Raw genomic sequence first — 23,383 nt, 5'->3', positions numbered from 1 at the left:
AACCCTATTTTGATGGTGTCATCATGGATTACTTAGGTGGCACAGTGGACAAAGCACCAGCCCTGGACCCAGGAGGCCCCCAGCCCAAATCCAGCCCCAGACATAAGACACTCCACCCTGTCTGCCCCACAAAGAACAAAACATAAATGCTTTACAGATATCATCCCTTCATATTCAGTTCAGACCTGTCTTCTGTGAATTTCTTACTGAGATAGTTCTTATGATTTAGAAGTATTATCTTCCTATGTAGGAATGTAAACAGTTTGATCTTTTAATATCCCTCATGAAGTCTTTTTCCTGTTTACCTTTTTATGCTTCTCCAGGGTCTTGTATCTGAAAGTCAAATTTTCTATTCAGTTGAGGTCTTTTTATCACAAATGCTTGAAAGACCGCTTTCTCATCAAAATTCCATTTTTGCCTCTGAAAAATTATACTCAGTTTTGCTGGGTACGTGATTTTTGGCTGAAGTCCCAGTTACTTTGCCCTCTGGAATATCATATTCCATGCCCTTCGGTTCTTTAATGTAGAAGCTGCTAGATCTTGCATTATCCTTATTGGAGCTCCACAGTATTTGAATTCCTTTTTTCTAGCTGCTTGCAGTATTTTCTCCTTGACCTAGGAGTTCTGGAATTTGGCTATAATATTCCTGGAGGTTTTCCTTTTGGGATCTCTTTCAGGAGGTGATTGGTGGGTTCTTTCAATTTCTATTTTAGCTTCTGCTTCTAGAATATCAGGGCAATTTCCCCTCACAATCTCTTGGAGAATGGTGTCTAAGCTTTTGTTTTGGTCATGGTTTTCAGGTAGTCCAATGATTTTCAAATTCTCTCTCCTAGATTTATTTTCTAGGTCAGCTGTTTTTCCAAGGAGATATTTCACATTGCCCTCTATTCTTTCATTCAACTGAATTTGCTTTACTCTGTCTTGGTTTCCCATAAGATCACTAACTTCTATTTGTTCAATCCTAATTCTTAGGCAGTTATTTTCATCAGACAGTTTTTTAATCTCCTTTTCCATTTGGCTTTTCAAACTGTTGATTTTTTTCTCATGACTCTCCTCCATCGCTCTCATTTCCCTTTTGATTCTTCCCTCCTTTTCTCTACATATTCGTTCTATTTCTCCTACTTTCTCTTCAAAGTCCCTTTTGAGAGCTTCCATGGCCTGAGACCAGTTCATATTTTTCTTGGAAGCTTTGGATGTTGGAGCTTTGACCCTGTTATTATCTTCTTTTTCTCAGGTGGTATTGTGGTCTACCTTACTCCCAAAGAAATTTTCAATGGTCTTCTGCTTTCTCTGCCTACTCATCCTGGCTTACTATTTCTTGGCTTTTAACTCCTTCTTAAAGTGTGGCGCTAGTTCCAGGACACACTCACTGTTCAAGCTACTGCGTGGCCTGGGAGATGGTTGGACTTCTTCTCAGCCTGCCTGGCCTTGCTTTCATTTGATTTTAAACTCCCCACTGGTTGGGGGGAGGGGGGGCACTGCTTCTTGGCTCCACTCCTGTTCTCAGCTTCAGAGGGTCCCAGGTGTTTTGGGTTGAGGTAGGGCAGGCTTTAATCTCACCTGGCCTGTTCTCAGGTCCGGAGATAACCTCAGGCCTACTTTACTAAGCAACTAACCAACAAAGCTTTCTGTGGTGTGGTTCTCAGCTTCCGATGAGACTGCTCCCCTGCTCCCCTCCCCCACCTGGGCCTCCTGCCACTCAGGATTTCTTCCTGGTTTCCTGCTGGGGTGGGACAATCGAATACTTCCCCCCAGTCCACTGATACCTCTGCACTTAACCCCACCCCGGCCAGCTGTTCAGTCCGACCACGCAGTTGGTTCCAGAAGACGCAGGCGCTGCAGCTGATTCAGAGGCACTGGGGCAAATTCCTCTGGCGGGTGTCTGGTGTGTCCGCCGGATTGCAGGGTTAGGCTTTATATGTGGCCCAGTACGGCCCCCTGAAATCTAACTATAGCTGGAGAAAACTCTCAGCCAGTATTTTTGTGTGTTTTTCTGCCCCAAGGGTTCTTTTATTGCTATTTTTGGGGTGATTGTATCAGGAGCCCTGTGGGTTTAATGTCTTTCCTCCACCATCTTGGCTCTGCCCTGCAAAATAGACTTTTGAGGAGGGACATGAGAGAGACAGAGACAGACACGGAGAGGAGGAGGAGGAGAAAGGGAAAAGGGCAAAGGAAGAAGAAAGAAGAAAAAAGCAGGAGGAAGAGGAAGAAGGGATGGAAGGAAACACACAGTAAACATTAACTATGAATGTGAATAAGAGGAACTCACTCATAAAACGGAATAGAAATCATAATCCAACAATATGTTGGATACAAGAGGAATACTTGAAGCAGAAAGACACACAGAGGGTTAAAATAAAGAGTTGGAGCAGGATCTAATATGCTACAGCTAAAGTAAAAAGGGGAGGGAGGTAGCAATTGTGATCTCAGATAAAGCAAAAGCAGAAATAGACCTAATTAAAATAGATAATCAGGGAAACTACATATTGCTAAAAGGTACCATAAACAATGAAGTAATATAACAATTTTAAAGCATTTTTTTCTGATAAAAGTTTCATTTATCAAATTATCAAATTTATCAATTTATCAGTATTTATCAATATTTATCAAATATATAGAGAAATGAGTCCAATTTATAAAAATAAGAACCATTTCCCAATTGATAAATGGTCAAAGGATGTGAAAAGAGAGTTTGCAGTAGAAGAAATCAAAGCTGTGTATAGTCATATGAAGAAAATGCTCTAAGTCACTACAGATTAGAGAAATACAAATTAAAGCAGTTCTGAAGTACCACCTCACTCCTACCAAAATTAGAAATGTGAATATGAATAAGAGAAAATATGTGCACTAAAGAATTGTTGATAGAGTAGTGAACTGTTCCAACCATTCTGGATAACAATTTGGAACTCTGCACAAAAGACAATAGGTGGCACAGTAGATAAAACACTGGCCCTGGATTCAGGAGTACCTGAGTTCAAATCTAGCCTCAGACACTTGGCACTTATTACCTGTGTGACCCTGGGCAAGTCACTTAACCCCCATTGCCCCACAAAAAAAAAAAACAAAAAAAAAAACAAAAGGCAATAAAACTGGGCAGTTTTGACCCAGCAATAGCAATACTTTGTATCCCAATGAGATCAAATGAAAAGGAAAAACACCCTATAAGTACAGAATTTTTCATATCAACTCTTTTTGTGGTGGCAAAGAGTTGGAAATTGAGGGCATGCTCATCAGCTGGGGACTGGCTGAAGAAGTTTTGGCATATGATTGTGATGGAGTACTATTATTCTATAAGAAATGACAAGGGTGGGGTGGTTTCAGAAGAAACATGGAATGACCTCTATGAACATCATGATACAAAGTGAACTGAGAAGAACCAGGAGATCATTATGCACAGTAAGAACTAGGTTATAATGATGATTAACTGTGAAAGACTTGGCTACTCTGATAAATACAATTATCCAAGAGAATCCCAAAGGACTTATGATGAAAAAATGCTATCCACCTCCAGAGACAACACTGATGAGTTCTGAATGCAAATTAAAGTATAATTTTCACACTTTATTCTTTTTTTTTTGCTTTTTAAAAATGTGGCTAACATGGAAACATATTTTAATGATTATATAATTGTATGATTATATAAATGTATAATTGATATCATATTGCTTGCTTTCTCAGGCAAGCGGTGGGGGAGGGGTTAGGACAGAGGGAGAGAACTTGGAACTCAAAATTTTAAATGAAAAGAATGCTAAAAATAAAGAACTTCTTTAATTCAAAAAATAATAGTTAATAAATTCCCTCAAAGTCTAACATTTTCCTTCCAGTACATACAGGGTTCTGGGGAGAAATTGGCTCAATCTTAGAAAGCATATATAGCAAATGGGTTAATGAACAGTTCCTGTAACTCCTTTTGTCAGTCTTCAAGATGTTCCTCTTAAATACTTTACTACTGGATCCTTTATAGAGTATTGAATTTGTATTCAGTCTATCTTTGGCTCTTATGATGACATTGCTATTTACTATTCCTGGAGCACTGGGTTATGATCCACAAAGTCTTTCAGTTAAGTGTGGGATGTGGTGGGGAAGTAGGGAGGGGAAACTGAAAAAAGACAATGGATTTTCTCCTCCTAGCCCTCAATTTTTACTTCACAGATATTTAACTGGACCAAACCTTCCCACTTATTAGTATCTCTCTCCGGTTCTGAACTGCCTCCCAGTTTTATACTGACTACAGGAAAGAGTCATTACCAAGTTTCCTCAACCAATCTGAAAACTCTTTTTGTGTAATAGTAGACCAATTGATCAAGGACTCTTTAAATTTACTTTAAATGCAATGACTCAGTGATTAATTGAGGTGTTCTCCTATGGCTGAAGTATCAGAACATGGCATTTCATCAGTTGCCTTAATAGGGTGGGATGACTTGATTGATTTAATCCATCAATCCTCTCCATTACATTCTATGTAGTTAGCCTCAACCCTGACCATGAATCAGCAACCCAGTCATTTTTCACCCTGTCAATGTGTATGTCCTTCCTGCAACTCTCCCTCCCATCCCCCAGCTTCCACCTCTTAAGGTGGAAACTGTAATCAGGTTGTCAATGCCACCATTGTTTCCAGAAAGGGCATATAAATATAATTGCCCTATTTTTCCACTTATTATCCCTGTTATTTCATAGACTAAAATACCCTTCCCTGGCCACCATGTTCTATATGCTTAGTTTATTCCTTTTAAAAGGTCTGTTCCTAACGTTTAGTGGCTGTCTCGTTTTTGTATTAGTATCTCTAGCACTTAGTACTGGCACAAAGTAAGCACTTCAGAAATGCTCATTCATTCATTCATTCATTCATTCATTCATTCATTCATTCATTAAGCCTACGTTGGTATAAAACTTCATACTTTTCAAAGCACTTTTGAAAACCTATACCCCCCTCATTATTTTATTTGATCTCTTTCCATTCCTAACAATGAAACTTTTTGTAATAAATTTAGCTTCTACATGCCTTACTTTCCTCCTTAACAAAATGGCCTGGAATTTGTAACAAGCATTTCAAGTGAGCCAAATTTCAGGTATAACTCCCCCTTTTTTATCTTATATTTTAATTGGTAAAGGGAGAGGGAGAAGGAAGGAGGAGTAAGAAGATTAGAGGCCAGGACAAGAGCTCTAGAGTTTGATTAGATTCACTTTTTTTTTTGGTGAGGCAATTGGGGTTAAGTGACTTGCCCAGGGTCACACAGCTAGTAAGTGTCAAGTGTCTGAGGCAAGATTTGAACTCAGGTACTCCTGACTACCGGGCCAGTGCTCTATCCACTGGGCCACCTACCTGCCCCTCTAGAGTTTGAAAGGACCTTTTTGTTATTGTTATTCAGTAGTTACCGCTATGTCTGACTCTTTGTGACTCCTTTTGGGGTCTTTTTTGGCAGATACTGGAGTGCTTAGCCATTTCCTTCTCCAGTTTATTTTACAGATGAGGAAACTGAGGCAGAGTTAAGTGATTTCCCCAAGGTCATGGAACTAGTGTTTGAGGACACATTTGAATTCATGAATTCTTCATAGCCCCAGGCCCAGCACTCCATCCACTGCACTACCTAAAGGACTTGGGTCCAAATCCTAGGCTCTGCCATTTACTAGTTATATGGTCTTAAGCAGTGCACTACCCAGTCCCATACACTTATCTATCACCACCATTAAACCCATGATGGGAGGCACCTAGGTGGCAAAGTAAATATAGCACTGGACCTGAAATCAAGAAGACATGAGCTTGAACCCTGCCTTTCAAACACTTACTTAATTGTATGACTCTAAGCCAAGTCACTTGGGCTTTCTCAGCCTTAGTTTCCTCATGTGTAAAATAAGAATACTAGTGCCATCTATCTCACAAGGTTGTTGTGATTACCAAATGGTATAACATATATAAAGCACTTGGCAAATCTTAAAGTGCTAAATAAATGCTAGCCATTATTACTATTTTTATTATGATTACATTACCATTACTAGTATTGTTGTTGTCAACCATTCAATAGGGTGCCCTAGGTGAAAATGTTCCTAGCTAATGCTATGCAGCTTGTGCCTCCCTGATGGGCACAGGTGAAAAGGAAAATGAATGCAATTAGCACTTTTTTTTCTACACACCTGGTGAAATTGAGCACCCTTGGTCATTAGGTGAGGGAATTCTTCCAAAACTTCTAGGATATAAAATGTGACATTAAAATGAATTGATGCTCTTTTTGGAAAAAAACCAAACAAACAAACCAACAACACATACATGTAGCATTTAGCACTAAGCCATGTGGGAAAAAATACCTTCCTTGAGAGGAGCAGGCCCCATAGACTTTCATCTACAGTTAAGCAGATGGAGTCTTAAGCCTTTGAGTTTGGAATTGTCAGGTTGGTGAAGTGGGGTTTAAATTCAGTATGCAAGAGATTCAGCAAGAGCTCTGTCCTCTCAAAACATGCAGCATTTGCCTCTAGTCTGAATAATAACAAAGAACTATTCAGTCACAAAAAGAATACAGGGAATGTCAATTAAAAGACATCTGGTGAGTGACAAATATAGACAACCATGGATCATCCAAGAGAATCCTAAGTCAAAGAAAGGACAATTTCATCAGGGTAAAACAAATCCAATTGAGCAGAAGATATCCTGAACTTTTCCCTTGCCAGGAAAAAGAAAAAGACCCAGGACCCTGGGAGATTAATGCAAATAAGATGCCACAACCCACTATGAGATTCAACATAAGAAGGGGTGGAATAATAGGATTTATTATTAATAATTTATTTCATTCAAAATGGAAATTAGAATTTATTGCAAACCAGCCTATTGGAATGAGAGGATTTGTAAAAACAGGTGAGTTTGGAGGATATATAAAAAGGTCTTTTGTGGAAAAGACCTTTTATTAATAATAAAGATATTTTGTAAATAAAGCATCACTGCAGACATTTCTCCACTCTATTTTCCAAATTCCCCTATAATCAAAAGCTCAAGAAAGGGGCAGATTCCTTAGGTTAGTTCAATTAATCAGTTTGCAAGCCTTTCTTAAACATTTAACCAGGCACTATGCTTGGTGAGGAAAGAGAGAACATAAAAATAAAAATGATCCCTACTCTGAAGGAACTCATATGAATGGGGAAGACAACCTATAAATAACTGAGAACATAAAGATGTATAATGGAAATGAGAAGTAATTTCAGAAGGAAAATATTAGCAGTGAGAAGAATAAGAAAGTCATCTGGAAAAAAGGTGGGATTTGAGTGGAATCTTGAAGGAATCCAAAGAAGAATTGAAGAGGCAAAGCCTTCTAGGCACAGGTGACAGCAAAAGAAAAGGCATCAAACGGAGATGGAATGTGGCCTTGGCCTTCTTAGTACTATAATGACAAAGAAAAGCCCCTACAGACTTCTAATTGAATCAGTGCTACAAATGTTTCTCAGACAAACAAACAACCCTTATATTTAAATGTATAGCAGTTGAATTCTGAGTAAAAGACACAATAAAAGGGATGAGGGGGATGGCATTCTCAGGCAATAAACCTGGCAGGATTTCAGCTGAATCTGAAACCTGAGAATCATAAGCCTCATTCAAACATCAGGATGACAACTTAACTTTGGCAAAAGTCAGGCTCTTTTCTCTGAAGACAGTAATCCTCTCCTCAGCCTCATTTAATTAACTAGAGGCACTTTCAATGCTAGGGCATTTTCAAGCTGCTGCTTAAACAGTGAAATTAGAGGTCTGACGTTTGCATTTGGGGAAATACGGATAAATATAATCAAATCTATGCAATCAAAACTGACATGAGCAGTGAAGAGTCTGAATTTAGGGCCAATGGATAGAAATGAAACCTTTGCATTAAAGAAATGCAAGTAGGAAATCTCCCAGAGCTTATTGTTCCTTAAAGTAACCACTTATTTCATTATTTAGCTTTAATGGTTTCCCCCCCTGAGATATGGGATATATTAAATTATATTTTAAATAGCTTTTCAAAATCTTCTTTGCCCTTAGATGCTTTTATCATAGGCCATAATTCACTACGATTGAGTATAATGAGAATTTCCCTTAGGTATGCATGGGTGCATGATGGGTGCAAGCCTTCTGCAACCCACGGCTTCACAACTTTTTCCACCATCAAGTTCAGGTTTCTAGGTACATTGGTGCCTTTTCTGGTCTCTTGGTGCTACTGATTCTACTAGTTTTCTATGGTTTCCTAACCATTAGGGTTCTTTCAGGAAAAAGACTACTGAGTTTTATCATAGGAACATGGATTTAGAGCTGGCATGGATCTCAAGGTCCATTCCAACCCCCCTCCCCACCCCCATTAAAAATGAGGAAACTGAGGTATGGAGATGTTATATGACTTACCCAAGGTCATACAGCTAGAAAGTAACTGAGGCATGATTTGAACTCACGTTTTCTTGATTCCAAGTCTGGTTCTAATCTAACTTCTGCACTTTTCCTTCCTACTCCCTCTTTGATGACTCCAAAATGATTTTCTACAAATAATTTGGGCAAATCATTTCATTTCCTGGACTTCATTTTCCTCATCTCTAAAATGGAGGAGTTTCATTCATTGGCCTCTGAGAACCATTTCAGCTTTAAGTCTTCAATCCTACTATAAGGAATCTCAAAATGAGGGAAGGAGTGGTAGAGTAACCAATGAAAATATTTCAAGTTAAATAAATTCTAAAGGCTGTTAGATTTGATTCTAGCCTTCACAACCAGCTACAAGCTGTTTGCTCCTTTGTAGCTCCCTCCTACCTAACCTTCTTCTGCCCAGTGTTGGCCTTGAAAGGAACTCACTTCATGTCTTCTTTGATATATATTTGGTTAGCCTGGGTTGTCACTTCCTATCTCTCCACAAACTCCCTCCTCTATTTTCAATATGGTATAAGTTTCAGACTTAAGAGGGGAGCACTTTTCTACAACTCTCTTACTTGCTTATCATGATAAAATACCGGTAAAGGGTTTGTAAAATCTTGAAGCATCATATAAATGCTAATTATTATCATAATTATCACTTTAGAATACTTTACCCTAAACATTATAGCTGTGGCCTTGGAAAGCATTCTTCCCCCAATGAGAAAATCTCTTCCCTATCAAGGCTCCAAAGCTACCTTTGCTTAGGGTATTCATCCCTTGTTCCTTCCCCACTCTTATCCCAAGGTTTCCATGATCTTGTCTTTGGGAGAAGCTCTCCTTTCTGAATAGGCTCCTGAAGCTGGTTTTATAAGCTGGATTGTTTTTAGCCAGCTCTTTCCTTAATGGTTTAATGGGTACTTCTGATTCTGCTAAGGAATTTACAGGCCACCATACATGGCTCATGATGCCACCCTCTGAGCTCAGGACTCCTCAGAAAATTATTTCTTTATCTCAGAACAGTGAGATAACTGAAGAGCATACAAAGATAAAGTGAAGGGAGTAAAACATCTTTAGTATTGAGAAGAAAGACTAAAGTGCTGTGTGAGAGTTGGGGTTGGAAGGAACGTGAGGCAGTCTGCAAATATTTGAAGACAACATGCAAGAGGGATTAGATCAATTCTCCTTGGCTCCAGAAAACAAAACTAGGTGCAACGCTTAGAATCTATCAATGATTTTTCTGAATGCTAATAAAAATGTTTCCAACAGGAGTGACCAAAAATAGAATAAGTTTCTTCTATATGAGGGCGGCTAGATGATGCAGTGGATAGAGTGCTAGGCCTGGAATCAGGAAGACCTGAGTTCAAATCTGGCCTCAGACACTTCCTAGCTATGTGACTTTGGGAAAGTCACTTAACCCTGTTTGCCTCAATTTCTTCATCTGCAAGATGAACAGAAGAAGAAAATGGCAAGCCACTCCAGTATCTTTGCCAAGAACACCAAACGGGATCATGAAGAGTAGGACACAACTGAAAAACAACTGGACAGAAGATAGAGTGCTCTTCACTGTGCCTAGGGTCACACAGCTAGGAAATATCTAAGAGAATTTTAATTCAGGCCTCCTGATTCCAAGACAAGTGCTCTGTTATTATGGTTACTATTTTTATATTCTTAAAAATAACAAAATCTGCAAGGAAATATAGCCACATGCTAACATACAGCTCTCTTCACCTTCATAAAATTACTTCCCATTTTCTTTGTATGTGTTTCATACCTCTTGCTTACCTATTGTGTTCATGTTTTTGTTTTTGTTTTTGTCTTCCCCAATAGAATGTAAGCTCCTTGAGGGTAGAACATGGTTTACTTTGGTCCTTATATCCCCAGTGCCTAACACAATATCTGGCACACAGTAGGTGCCTAATAAATTTGCTGAATTGAATTAAACATTCTTATCCAGATCCATAACTAGGTAGGAGCATTTAGTGCTTTACTCTGGTGTGAGACATTTTGTAGCCACCAATGCATTTTCTCCCTTGCCTGCCCCACTGCCAGTCTCATATCCTCCAACTCCCATTTACCCTCTCTGTACTTGTGACACTCAGTGGTTTGCTTCTTCCCCTTCTTGACTATAGTTTTAGCAGGATCAGAGCCTTGGGGTGTTCCAAGGTGCATTTCCTCCACCCAGGACACACACAGGTCAGCCTCCCTGTCTCATTACTTGCTCTAGTGAACATAATTTTAGATATATTCTCACTCCCTTTCCCTTCATAATTCCACCCCACCAATCAGGTAGAGTATTTGTAGCACAAGGCAATTTGTTGCTATGCTCAGTTCCTATCTTTGGCTATGGATTCCATTTGATAAAACATATACCAAACTATTCCAATCACATGGAAACTTCCACATGATGGAAAGACCCAGTCAATGCCCCATTTATTTTAAGCAATAATCCATGTAGCAAAATACCAAGCCAATAAGTACTCTTTGGTGTTCCTGCCCTTCAAGTTTGGAAAGGAGATGAGTACAAATGTTTTAAAGGTCAAATCCATTTGTAGCAAACAGTTCAAGCTCTTCTAGGCACATTTGAACTAAGATTTGAATGTAGCTCATTCTTGAGGAAGCCCTGCTGAATGCATAGGCCAGTTTTCCCCCATTCCCCTGCACATTCATTCATTCATTCTTTCACCCTTCACATCTGAATAGTGACATTGTAGAAATACAGAAAGAGAATGGCCTGGGGACATCACATTCACATCATCCTGTTAACACAGAGCAGGCTATATAGCTGAGAAACATGTTTACTTTGGTGATTTTTCCATGTGTACAAATGTTCTCACGTCATAACTACATCAGTTTGGATGCCTTTGTTCCCTTGGAGAATTCAACAAAGGAGCATGTTGTTAATACTCACATGAAGGAAATAATAAAAATCTGTTTTCATCACGGCCTTGTATGCTTTCACTTTTACACTGAAATCATGGAATAGAGCCAAGTGGGGGCATTTTCCCAATGAAGCATAATCTATGATGTTGGTAGAATTCTCCTAGTCCACCAGGGGACTAATCTAGATTGGATGGCAGTAGGGAAAAGATGGCTAAAGTCTTCTTTGTACCTGGAAGAGGTTGTCCAAACAGACAAGACATGACCAGCTGAAAAGCCTATGGGATAGTTTTCTGGGAGGTGCAGTCCAGGAACACAGTGAGTGGCAGTAGGTAAAAACCACAGCAAATGGTTTCTATTTTTCTTGCTGAAATAGGATATGGTGTCTAAAATTGCTGCAAGGCTCATAGTCCACTTGGTTCCAGAGGCAGACTGGATTGTGACTAGGAATTTCTAGGACTAAAGAAAAAGACAATTGGCTGACTGATTCCTTAATTGTGGGGTCTGACATTCTCATAGGTGACATTATTATCAGACCCCTTTGTTTCCTCCTTTTTGGTCTGTTAGGGTTCCTTGAACAGGTATTATAAAGTGAGCTTCTTGAGCTGCCAGAGGCAGAAGGCCTCAACCAAGAGAAAGAAGCACTTTCCAGGGATTGCTTACATTTAGAATTGTAACTTACAGTTTCTGCACTTGGCCCCACTATGCTCCCAATCATTCAAGCTTACAACTTTGGTGTCATCATGACTCCCACTCACTCCCATCCCATTTATTCAATCCATTGCCATTATCTTCTCTACATTTCTGATATGCATTCTCTTCTCTCCTCTCACATAGCCACTACCTTAGTAAAAACCTTCAGCAGCTTTCATGTGGATCATTGCAATAGCCTTCCAACTGGTGTCCTCAATTAAATTCTTTTCCCCTCCAATCAGTCTCCACTAGGCCAAGTGCTTTTCCTAAAACACAGGCCTAGTCATTTCATCCCACTCATTCTTCCCTTCAAAAACCTCAAGTGAGGGGGCGGCTAGGTGGCGCAGTGGATAAAACACCGGTCCTGGATTCAGGAGTACCTGAGTTCAAATCCGGCCTCAGACACTTGACACTTACTAGCTGTGTGACTCTGGGCAAGTCACTTAACCCCCATTGTCCCGCAAAAAAAACAAAACAAACAAACAAAAAAACCCCAAAACCCTCAAGTGACCCCTTTACCCCCAGGATCAATAAAATGCTGTTTGGCATCTAAACCCCTTCACAATTTGGCCCCTTCTTATCTGTTCAGTCTTATTACACTCTACACATCCCTTCATGAACTCTACAATGACATGGACATTCTTTTTTTTTAGAGTCATAGTGGCTTTATTGGGGACTACCCAAGCCTAGAAGTTGGCATTGGGGTGCTTCTTCTTGCCAAAGGTGGGCACCATGTTGACAAATCATCTGTTGTACTGCATCCTCCTCTTGGCCGGCCCTGTCTTCTTCTTCTTTTTCTTCTTCTTCTCCTGCTTGGTCACCTTGGGAGTCTGACCCCTCACTTTTCCATCTCAGGCCAGAGAGCTATGGACTTAACCTCCTAGCATTCAGCCAGCCACTTCCAGAGTGGACAGCGGCTCCAAACCACACTGGCCCAAGATGGCTTCTTCCTCCAGTGGGGAGCCACCTAGAAGCAGGACCTGATCCTCAGGGGCAATGCCCTCTACGGATGCCACATGGGCCTTGATCTGGGCGATGGTGTCCTGCCTGGTCACCTCAAGGGTGTGCATAGCCTGCGTGTGGTCAAAGAGCTGCATGGTGGTGACTCAGACACGCTAGTCCTGCTTCCACCACAGTGAAGATGGAGACCCGAAAGAGTGACATGGGCCTTCTTACTACTCCTTACACACACAACCCTCTTATCGCCCAACTTGATGCCTTTTCAGTAGCTCCCCCTTCTCTAGCATAATCTCTCCGTTTATCTCTACCTCCTGGTTTCTCTAGTTCCTTTCAGGACTCAACTCACATCCCATCTTTTTCAGAAACTCTTGGTTCCTTCCACCCTCACTCTCATTCCAGTGCCTTCCCTCTGGGATTGCCTCCCATTTACCCTGTGTACATCTTATACACACACAGTTATTTTCATACTGTCTCCTCCATTAGAATGTGAGCTTTTTGAAGATATGGATTGTGTTTTTGCTTTTCTTTGTACCCCTAGGACTCAGTCTAGTACCTGGCACATAATAAATGTTTGTTGACAATGGTAAAGGGGGAAGTTGGATTAAAAGAACTTAAGGAGTAAAGAGAAGATGAGAAACTGGAGACAGTAAGTATAGGCATATTTGTCTTTACTATATTTTGGTAACTAATAGAAGTGTAAAAACTATCTTGGTTTCCACAAAATAAAAATATAGCAAGTTTATTGAAAAATTCAATGTTAAATTTTAAAAGCTATTTAAATAAAATCATGGCTAGTCTATTTTGTTACTACTTGAAAAAACAGAAGGGAGGGGTCAACATTCACTCAAAGAGGTAAAAAACTCATTGAACAGGTAAAAATCCAACAGGGAAACAGGAACAATTGATTTCAGTACCTGCTCCCTGAGCTGATTTTTTTTCTTCTTGTTTCTAGTCTGGGCAACTTAACTTTCTCCTTCTTTAATTCAGTATTGACCTCCTCTCATGGGAACAACCAGGCAGTGCCTCAGACTCCTTGCTGATTTCAACTCTCTCTCCCCTATACTCTTCCTCCCCAATTGGTATTGAATTCTTGCTCTGCTTCTCACTGCCAAGACTCTTCTGCCTCCCACTGGCACCTTAATGTGCACCCCCTATGATGCCATAATACAGTTGCTACTTTCTGAGAATGCAGGCCTAAATGCCTAATCCCTGCAATAACCCATCAGACTGTCACTCACTAGGTAGCACACACAAGGAACACAAAGTAACTAACAAAGTGACATAAACCAATATCATAAGCACCTCAATACCCATAACATCAATCTGTTGATTACAACATGCTTTTGATCAAAGAATAATAGGTTTAGAGTTGGAAGGGGTCTCAGAGATCATTTTGTCTAAGACTCTCCTGTTACACATCAGAAAATGGAGCCCAGAGAGGATGTACCTTGTCAGTTATAAGCGCAGAGGTGGTATTTGATTCTAGATCTTCTAAATAAAAATACAAAGGTTTTGCAGTTGCTCACCACTGGGAAAAAATGATGGATTTAAAGAGCTAAGAACATTATCATTGTGGGCTGTGCCATATTCTCTATGTTCTGACTTCTCGGAAAGCCTCGTGATTACAAAATAATACAATAACTTTAGTTCGCTTCTCTGTATATGTGAGGACATAGTCATATACAGTACCACTCCACAGTGGGTACCAACTCATATTAATGAATTCAAATCAGTTGGGCAAGATTGTCCATTCAAATGTCAACTAGGTCACTATAGGCACATGACCACAAACAGCACTTCACTTGTTTATACTGAGGCATGATTCTCATAGGGAGCATACAATCAGAGGAAAGAAACTTAGCAAGCCTTGTGACAATATCACAGCAATCCAATTTCACAAAGAAAGACAAGAAAAACAATTCATAATTTGAGCCAAAGTGTGAATAGATACCATGCACCCCCCCAAAAAAAAGGTCACTTACACTTTTGCTGCGTGAAAGCAGATCACTCGTGTTTTTTTCCATGGTGATATTATATTCAGTAATTCAGATCAGTGCTAGTTGTCTCCACTGCCCTCACTCCAAGCTAGTTAAATGCCAAATGACATGCTGAAGAGAAAGCAAAGAAAAGCATAATTCAGTGGATGTTTAATTCATGTGATTAGAAATGTTGTCTATAATCTGACTGGTGATTGGACTGTTCCCTTAAATAAACGATAAAAACAAGTTAACAGGTGTAATGTATAAAACTACATAAGGACAAGCAAATGATCTTTCTAAAACTGTTTTTGCTAAACACAAGTTCTAGGTTTCCACAATTATCTCTGTTCCATTAACCATTAGACACTATTTCTTGTAGATACAAAGGCAAATTTGTAAGACACTCCTCAAATTTCAATAAATATATAAACTATCTCTATATACAAATGTTAGTTCTCACTTGTACAGTAAGGGTGTCAACTTACATACCCAAGAAATAAATAGAACAACATAGTCAGTGCCTAATTTATAAGGTTACAATTTTTTTTCCTTGTCTTTTATTTGTGTTTTGTTTTAGTGAGGCAATTGAGGTTAAGTGACTTGCCCAGGGTCACACAGCTAGTAAGTGTTAAGTGTCTGAGGCTGGATTTGAACTCAGGTACTCCTGACTCCAGGGCCGGTGTTCTATGTACTGTGCCACCTAGCTGCCCCTTTCTTATCTTTATAGTGCAGGATAAAAGATAAAGCTTGAATGATATAGCAGATATATTACCTTAACTGTAAGCTTTAAAGACAGAGGAAACCTTCTAGTACACAGAGCTCTTGTCCATGTTCTCCCTTAAAGTAAGGGAGGACATGGATAAGAATAGCTCAAAAGGTGATGAGTTGCTTTATGCATGCACCATTGTAGGGCATCCTTACATTAATGTGACCATGGATCCACACTAATTTATAGAGAATCCAGAAAAGCGCAATGAATATGGCAAACAGCTCATAGATCTAGACTTTGCAGGTAATTGAGTACAATTTCTCATTTCACAGTTGAGGAAACCAAGGTCTGAAGAGTATAAACAATTTTTCCAGGAAAAGAAATGACCAAGGAGTGGAGTCAAGATGGCATAATGAGAAGAAGCATTTTCACCTAACTCACTCAACCCACCTCCTCTACAACAACCTAGAAAACATGCCAGGCCAATTTTCATCTAGAAAGACAAGAAAAAGTCACAGTGAGGGGCAGCTAGGTGGCGCAGTAGATAGAGCACCGGCCCTGGATTCAGGAGGACCTGAGTTCAAATCCGACCTCAGACACTTAACACTTACTAGCTGTGTGACCCTGGGCAAGTCACTTAACCCTAATTGCCTAAAAAAAAGTCACAGTGAGTCAATGTTCCATCCCAAAGTAGCTTAGGAAGACACAGAAGTTTGTGAATACTAGTGTAGGGCCTGGTAAGGAGCAGAACTTAACAGCAGTGGTGGCAAGGACAGGGTGTTTTCTAGAATCCAGGGATGGAAAGGGAACTAAGAAAGAGTAACAGGGAAGAAAGCACTAGAGCAGAAACACCTGCCAGAGTACATCTAAACTAGTGCTGAGAGGATGAAAGGGTACCATATGAAATCTCTGTTGTCCATTTCCCAGTTATGGCTTATAGATCCAGGGTAGAGCAGAACAGTTGTGAATCATTTGGTGCCATAGCTATGTACCAAACAGAGAAAAGTTTGAGAAACATAAGCTATGAGGCTCCTAGCCCAAAAACAGAGCAGTATCGTGGGTCCAGCCTATAGCCAAGCATATGAGCCTACAGTGGAATAACATGGGCAGGAGACCAATTCCAAAGGGGAGCCAGGAATTCAGTCACTATGAACATTTCAGGTGGATAGCAGTGAGTCCTGCAAAATTTTATTGAAACTTAACTATACATAAGCCAACAGACCAAAACCTGGAACAAAAACTCATGAAACTGAGACTCCTCTTCCATGACGTCAAAATAACCTATGAAAGCAATAGAAAGACATGAAAGGACAAAAATTCAGGCAGACATCTCCCCAAGAACTGAGAAGATACAAACACTAATAAAAATTCCAAGTCAAGAAGTAGGCTGGATAAAAGCCAAACAAGAATTCCTAGAAGAGTTCAAGGGATTAAAAAGAACAATTATTTTCTTATGAATAAAAACCAAATACAAATTTTAGAAGAAAAAAATAGGAAAAGAAATATGAGTCATGCAAGAAAGGGGAAAAGAATTGATAGTTTGGTAAAATAGCACAAAATATTTCGGAAGAAAATAACTCCTTCAAATTAGAATTAGCCAGGGGGCGGCTAGGTGGTGCAGTGGATAAAGCACCGGCCCTGGATTCAGGAGTACCTGAGTTCAAATCCGGCCTCAGATACTTGACACTTACTAGCTGTGTGACCCTGGGCAAGTCACTTAACCCCCATTGCCCTGCAAAAAAAGAAAAAAAAATAGAATTAGCCAGACTAGCAGCCAGGGCCGGCTAAGGGGGGAAGTGGGGCAGAAAAAAATTAGAATTAGCCAAATAGAAACTAATGAGTCCACAAGGTATTGGGAAATAATGAAAAAAAGTCAAAAGAGTGAAAAAATAGAAAAAAATGTGGAATATTGAATAGGAAAAAAAAACTTGTAAAGTCCTTGAAGGCAATGGCTATCTTTCTTTCTTTTTTCTTTTTTTGGGTGGGGCAATGAGGGTTAAGTGACTTGCCCAGGATCACAAAGTTTGTGTCAGGTGTCTGAGGCTGGATTTGAACTCAAGTCCTCCTGAATCCAGGGCCAGTGCTTCATACACTACACCACCTAGCTGCCCCTGCAATGATTATCTTTTGATTTTTTATGTATTTCTAATGCTTAGCATAGTGCCAGACCAAAGTAGGTGCCTAATAAATGTTTACTGACTGATTAATTGATTGAAAATAGATCAAGGCAAAATAATTTTTAAAACATTGGACTACTTGAAATATACAATAAAAGTCTAAACATAGTATTTTAAAAACCAAAAAAGAAACTATCCAAATATCTTAGCACAAAAAGGCATAGAAAAAATAGAAAGATTCCATCAGTAACCTCCTGAAAGAAATCCTCAAATGAAAATAATCAAGAATAATTTAGCCAAAATCCAGAAGTCCCAGATCAAGGAGTAATTACTGAAAGCAGTCAAAAAGAAACAATTCAAGTACTGTGGAGTCAGGTATTATACAATCAGGTTCATACAAGATGTAATAGCTAACACAGCAAAAAACCAGAAAGCTATGAATATGATATTCTGTGCAGGCAGATAGATGATCTAGGATTACAAACAAGAAAACCTATCCAGCAAAACTGAATTAATCCTACTCAGTGAAAAATGGGCAATTAAAGAAACAGAGGTCTTTCAAGCTTTCCTGATGAAAAGACTGGGGCTTAAAAAAATTGACACATAAATATAGGTATCAAGAGAAGTATAAAATGGGAAATATATGTGAAAAATCATAAGGGTAAAAGTTAAAATGTTTAAATTCTTAGGAAGGGAGATCACATGTGTAGCCCTCAAGAATTTTAAATCACCAGTTTTTGGAAAAAGGATCTAAGTAGACAGGGGGCCTAGGAGTCATTCTGTTATATTTGGATAATCTCAAAAGAAGAATGGAATTGTGGGGAAGAAAAATGTACTGGGAGAGAGGGAAAAGGATAAGAAAATGGTAGAAATTATCTCACATAAATGGGATGAGCAAGGAAGAATTGTATACTACAGGAAAGGAGTTCAAGGAGGAAAGAACACACTCATACACACACATTTGGGCAGAGAAACTCACCCAACTTACCCAACAGAGACAGGAGTTAAGAAAAAAGGAGAGGAAGAATAATGGAAGATTGAAGGACATGATGATGGTGATCAGAAGAAAAAGAACCTCTTAAAGGTGTCAGGGTAAAACAGAGAAGGAAATATATGAGAATAGGATAGGGGTAAATACAGAATTAGTGTGATTATGACTGGCATAAACTAACTCATGAAACAGAATAACATAACAGATTAGGCTAAAAACCAGAATCCAACAATATGTTATTTAGAAGAAACATATCTGAAACAGAAAAACAAACACGTAGAACTAAAATAAAGGAGTAGAGCAGAATCTATTATATCTCAGATGAAATTCATAAAACAAAAAAAAAAGCTGGGGTAGTAATAAGAATCTCAGACAAAGCAAAAGAAAAGGTAGATCTAGTTAAAAGAGGGACAAATATATTTTTATAAAAGGTATCATAGACAATGAATTAATATTAATCCTGAACATATATGTACCAAAATGGCATAGCAGCTAAATTCTTAAAGGTAAAGTTAAATGGGATCTAGAAGGAAACTGACAATAAAATAGTAGGGAATCATAATTTACCCCTCTCAGACCTAGAGAAATCCAACTATAAATAAACAAGAAAGATTTGAAGAAAATGAATAAAATTTTAGAAAAGTTAGATGTGAGTGGTAAGAAAAAGGAATATACATAGTCCTCAGCTATGCATGGCACCTTCACAAAACTGATCATTTTATTAGGGTAGAAAAACCTCACAAACGAATGCAGAAAAACAAACACTAAATGAATTTTTCTGACCACAATGTAATAAGAACTACACTTAAGAAAATGACTTTGAGGCAAAGATTAAAAATTAATTGAAGGGGGCAGCTAGATAGTACAGTAGATAAAGCACCGGCCCTGAATTCAGAAGTACCTGAGTTCAAATCCAACCCCGGACACCTGACACTTACCAGCTGTGTGACCTTGAGCAAGTCACTTAACCCCAACTGCCTCACCAAAAAAACAAACAAAAAATAATGACAACAATGACATAGCATATCAAAATATGTGGGATGAACCAAAGCAGTACTTAAGGGATACACTTTCACCAATAAAAGAAAGAAAATATAGACCAATGAATTGGGCATGCAGCTAAAAGAAATTAGGAAGAAAAAAACTATCTTCCATAATTATATACCAAAACAGAAATCACGAAAACTAGAAGAGGTTTACAAAACTGAAAAAAAAAGAACTAATAAATAAAATTGAGGGGTATTTTTGAAGAACAACAACAAAATAGATAAGCCATTTAGCTAATTTGATGTTAAAGAAAACAATGAAAATACTGCTATCAATAAAACTGACAATCTTAATAAAAATGGATGCATTTTTAAATTAGTTATGCAGATTACCAAAATAAGAAATAGAATACTTAAGTAACCCTCTCTCAGAAAACTAAATTGAATAAGTCATAGATGAACTCTATATGAAAAACATCCGGGACCAAATAGGTTTACAAGTTAATTTTACCAAATATTTAAAGAACAAATAATTTCAATACTGCATAAACAGTTTGAAAAAATAGATAAAGAATTAGTCTTAATAAATCACTTCTATGACACAATTATGGTCTTGATATCTATACCAGGGAGAGTGAAAAAAAAAGAAAACTATAGACAATTTCTTTAATAAATATGCAAAAATTTTAAATAAAGTACTAGCAAGGAGATTATAGTAACATATACCAAATATCATACACTACGACTGGGACAAATTTGAACAAGGAATGCAGGACTGGTTCAATATTAGAAAAAGTATAAATATAATTTACCACATCAATAACAAAAACAACAAAAATCACATGAATATTTCAATAGATGCAGAAAAAGCTTTTGACAAAATATAATCTTCAGATTTGATTAAAAAAACACTAGAAAGAATAATCATGGAACCTTTCTTAAAATGAGAAGTCATATATATCTACAAGCCAAGAACAGGCATTATCAGTAATGGTGATAAGCTAAAAGCCTTTCCAATAAGAGTAAGGGTGAAGCAAGGAAGCCTGTTAGCACCATTACTATTCAATAATGTACTAGAAATCCTAGATATAGCAATAAGAGGGGGAAAAGAAATTGAAGTAATAAGCACAGGCAAGGAAGAAAAATCCTCCATTTTGGCAGGTAACATGATAGTTTGCTTAAAGAAACCCAGAGGGTCAACTGAAAAACTAATTGAAACAGTAAATTTAGCTAAAGTGCAGCTTATGAAGTAAACCCATGCAAATCATTAACATTTGTATATATTACCAACAAAGCCCAGAAGGAAAAGAAAGAAAGAAAAAATACCTCTATAATAACTAAAGACAATGTAAAATAGTTGAGAGTCTACCTGCCAAGATACAAACAGTGAATACATGAAGAAAATTATTTTAAAATTTCATACAAATACAGATCTCATGGGTAAGTTGAGTCAATAAGTAAAAATTACAATACTACCTAAATTAAATTACTTAGTATCATAACAATCAAACTACAAAATAATTACTTTATAGAGCTAGAAAAACTAATAAAATTCATCTGGAGGATCAAAAAATCATTCCTATCAAGGGAATCAATGAAAAAAATAGGAAGGGGGTCTAGCACCATCAGATCTTGAACTATCCTACAAAGATGTGATAATAAAAACCATCTGCTACTAGGTAAAAACCAAAGTTATTTTTTTATCATTGGAAAAGTTAGGTACAACTTAAATAAAAGCAAATTATGACAGTAACAGGGTTTGAGAAATCTTAAGATCCTAGCTCTTGGGGCAAGAATTTTCTGTATGAGGATTATTCTTATTTGTCCTTCATTCTCAAAGAGGGCCATGCCATCAGGCTGATTTCATGACTTGCACTGAATTGGATTTAAATGAGGGATGGCTGTGCAAAGTCACCAGCCTCACTCTCTTTTCCAGAGCCATCTGGGTCCACTGGCAAAATATATATCAGGATGACTGGTGATGACCCCAAATGTGTAAGTCAATTGTGATTAAGTGACATGCCCAGGGTCACACAGCTAAGTGTCTGAGGTGAGACTTGAACTCAGGTCCTCCCAACTGCAGGGCCAGTGCTTTAATTGTTGGGAAAACTGAGAAGTAATCTTGCAGAAACTACTCAAATACAAACATCCCTTTCCATATACCAAGGTAAGTTCAAAATAGTTTCATCATTTATATATAAAGGGTAATATCCTTAGTTTATTAGCAAGGCATGTAAGAAATTTCCTGTCAGATATACGGATTGTGAAAGAGTCCATTACAAAAAATAGATATAGAGAATCATAAGAAGTAAAATGGATAATTTTGATTACATCAATTTTTTAAAGTTTTGCACAAACAATCCTAATGTAGCTAAAATTTTAAGAAGAAATTTTCTCAGGTAAACAAACCATTGCAGCATTTCTCTAAGTCTCATTTCTAAAATATACAGGGAATTGAGTCAAATATATAATAATAAGAGCCATTCCCCAACAGATAGATAGTCAAAGGATATGAACAGGTAGTTTTTAGAGGAAGAAATCAAAGCTATAAATAGCCATATGAAAAACTGTTCTAAATCATTGATAATTAGGGAAATGGAAAATAAAACAACTCTGACATCTCACACCTATCAGATTGGCTAAGATGATTTATTAAAAAATGGAAAATAAATACTAGAGGGGAGGTAGAAAAATAAGTACACTTATACATTGTTGGTGGAGTAGTAAATTCATCTGACCATTCTAAAATTTGGGACTGTGTCCCAAAAGCTATTAAAATGGACATAGATGGTGATATATGAGATCTATGCCCCAGAAAGATATGCATTTTTAAAGAAGAGGGAAAGGACTGATGTATAAAAATATTCAGAGCTGATATTTTTGTGGTAGCAAAGTTTTGAAAACTGAAGGGATGTTCATCATTTAGAGAATTGTATGAATGCAATAAAATATCATACTATAAGAAATGAAAAGGATTGCTTCAGAAAAGCTAAAAAGATTTTTATCAACTCATTCAAAGTTAAGTGGGCAGAGCCAGAATAACAATTTATACAATACTGCAATAACAATATTATAAATATAATCAATTATGGGTAGCCAAAACCCTTAAAATAAGGTCACAGTGTGAGACATGAATAAAACCATTGAACAACAACAATTGATTGTGAAAGAATTAATACCTGATCAACACAGTAACTGAACACAGTTCCAAAATACTCATGATGAAATATGTAATCCACCTCTAGATAGAGACCTAGTAGGCTCAGAGTACAAACTGAAGCATATTTTTCTCTATTTACCTTTCAGAACATCACTAATATGAAAGTTTATTTTTAATGACTATATATATTGTAATGGGTTTTGTTTTTCTTGCCTTCTTAATAGGTGGAAAAGAGGAAAGAGGGAAGAGAATCTGGAATTTAAAATTAAATTGACTTTAGGAAAAAAATAACAAAAAAAAACCCCTTATACCTGGAAAAATGGAGAGTTAATCAAAGTTATATTTGGTATTCAATTTGATGTATGGTTTCTTACTGAAAAAGAATATGATTCAGAATCTTGTAAATTCAACACCGATGATGGAAAACAAGAGGCTGGAGCAAAAGGACATACAGCACATTTATTTTTTTTAATATGAGAAAAAGAGAGAAAGGCAGGTGGATGGGAAAAAGGAAGGGAGTGTAGGAGGGAGGGAGGGAAAAGGAGAGAAATCCAACTA

General features: G+C 37.9%; 1 protein-coding gene and 1 pseudogene across 1 annotated transcript in view; both read right to left on the bottom strand.

The window, feature by feature from the left end:
• PDE4D (phosphodiesterase 4D) overlaps positions 1-23,383 on the bottom strand; it is a 1,961,234-nt gene that overhangs the window by 1,490,901 nt on the left and 446,950 nt on the right. The window contains exon 4 of the mRNA XM_043987008.1: positions 14,866-14,991. The gene's annotated coding sequence lies outside the window, so the exon portion shown is untranslated. The remainder of the gene's footprint in view (positions 1-14,865; positions 14,992-23,383) is intronic.
• LOC122749695 lies at positions 12,610-13,020 on the bottom strand (annotated as a pseudogene).

Source organism: Dromiciops gliroides, chromosome 1, assembly GCF_019393635.1.
Source record: "Dromiciops gliroides isolate mDroGli1 chromosome 1, mDroGli1.pri, whole genome shotgun sequence".
Lineage (NCBI taxonomy): Eukaryota > Metazoa > Chordata > Mammalia > Microbiotheria > Microbiotheriidae > Dromiciops > Dromiciops gliroides.
Note: the sequence above shows the minus strand (reverse complement) of the source record. Positions and strands in the feature narration are given on the sequence as shown.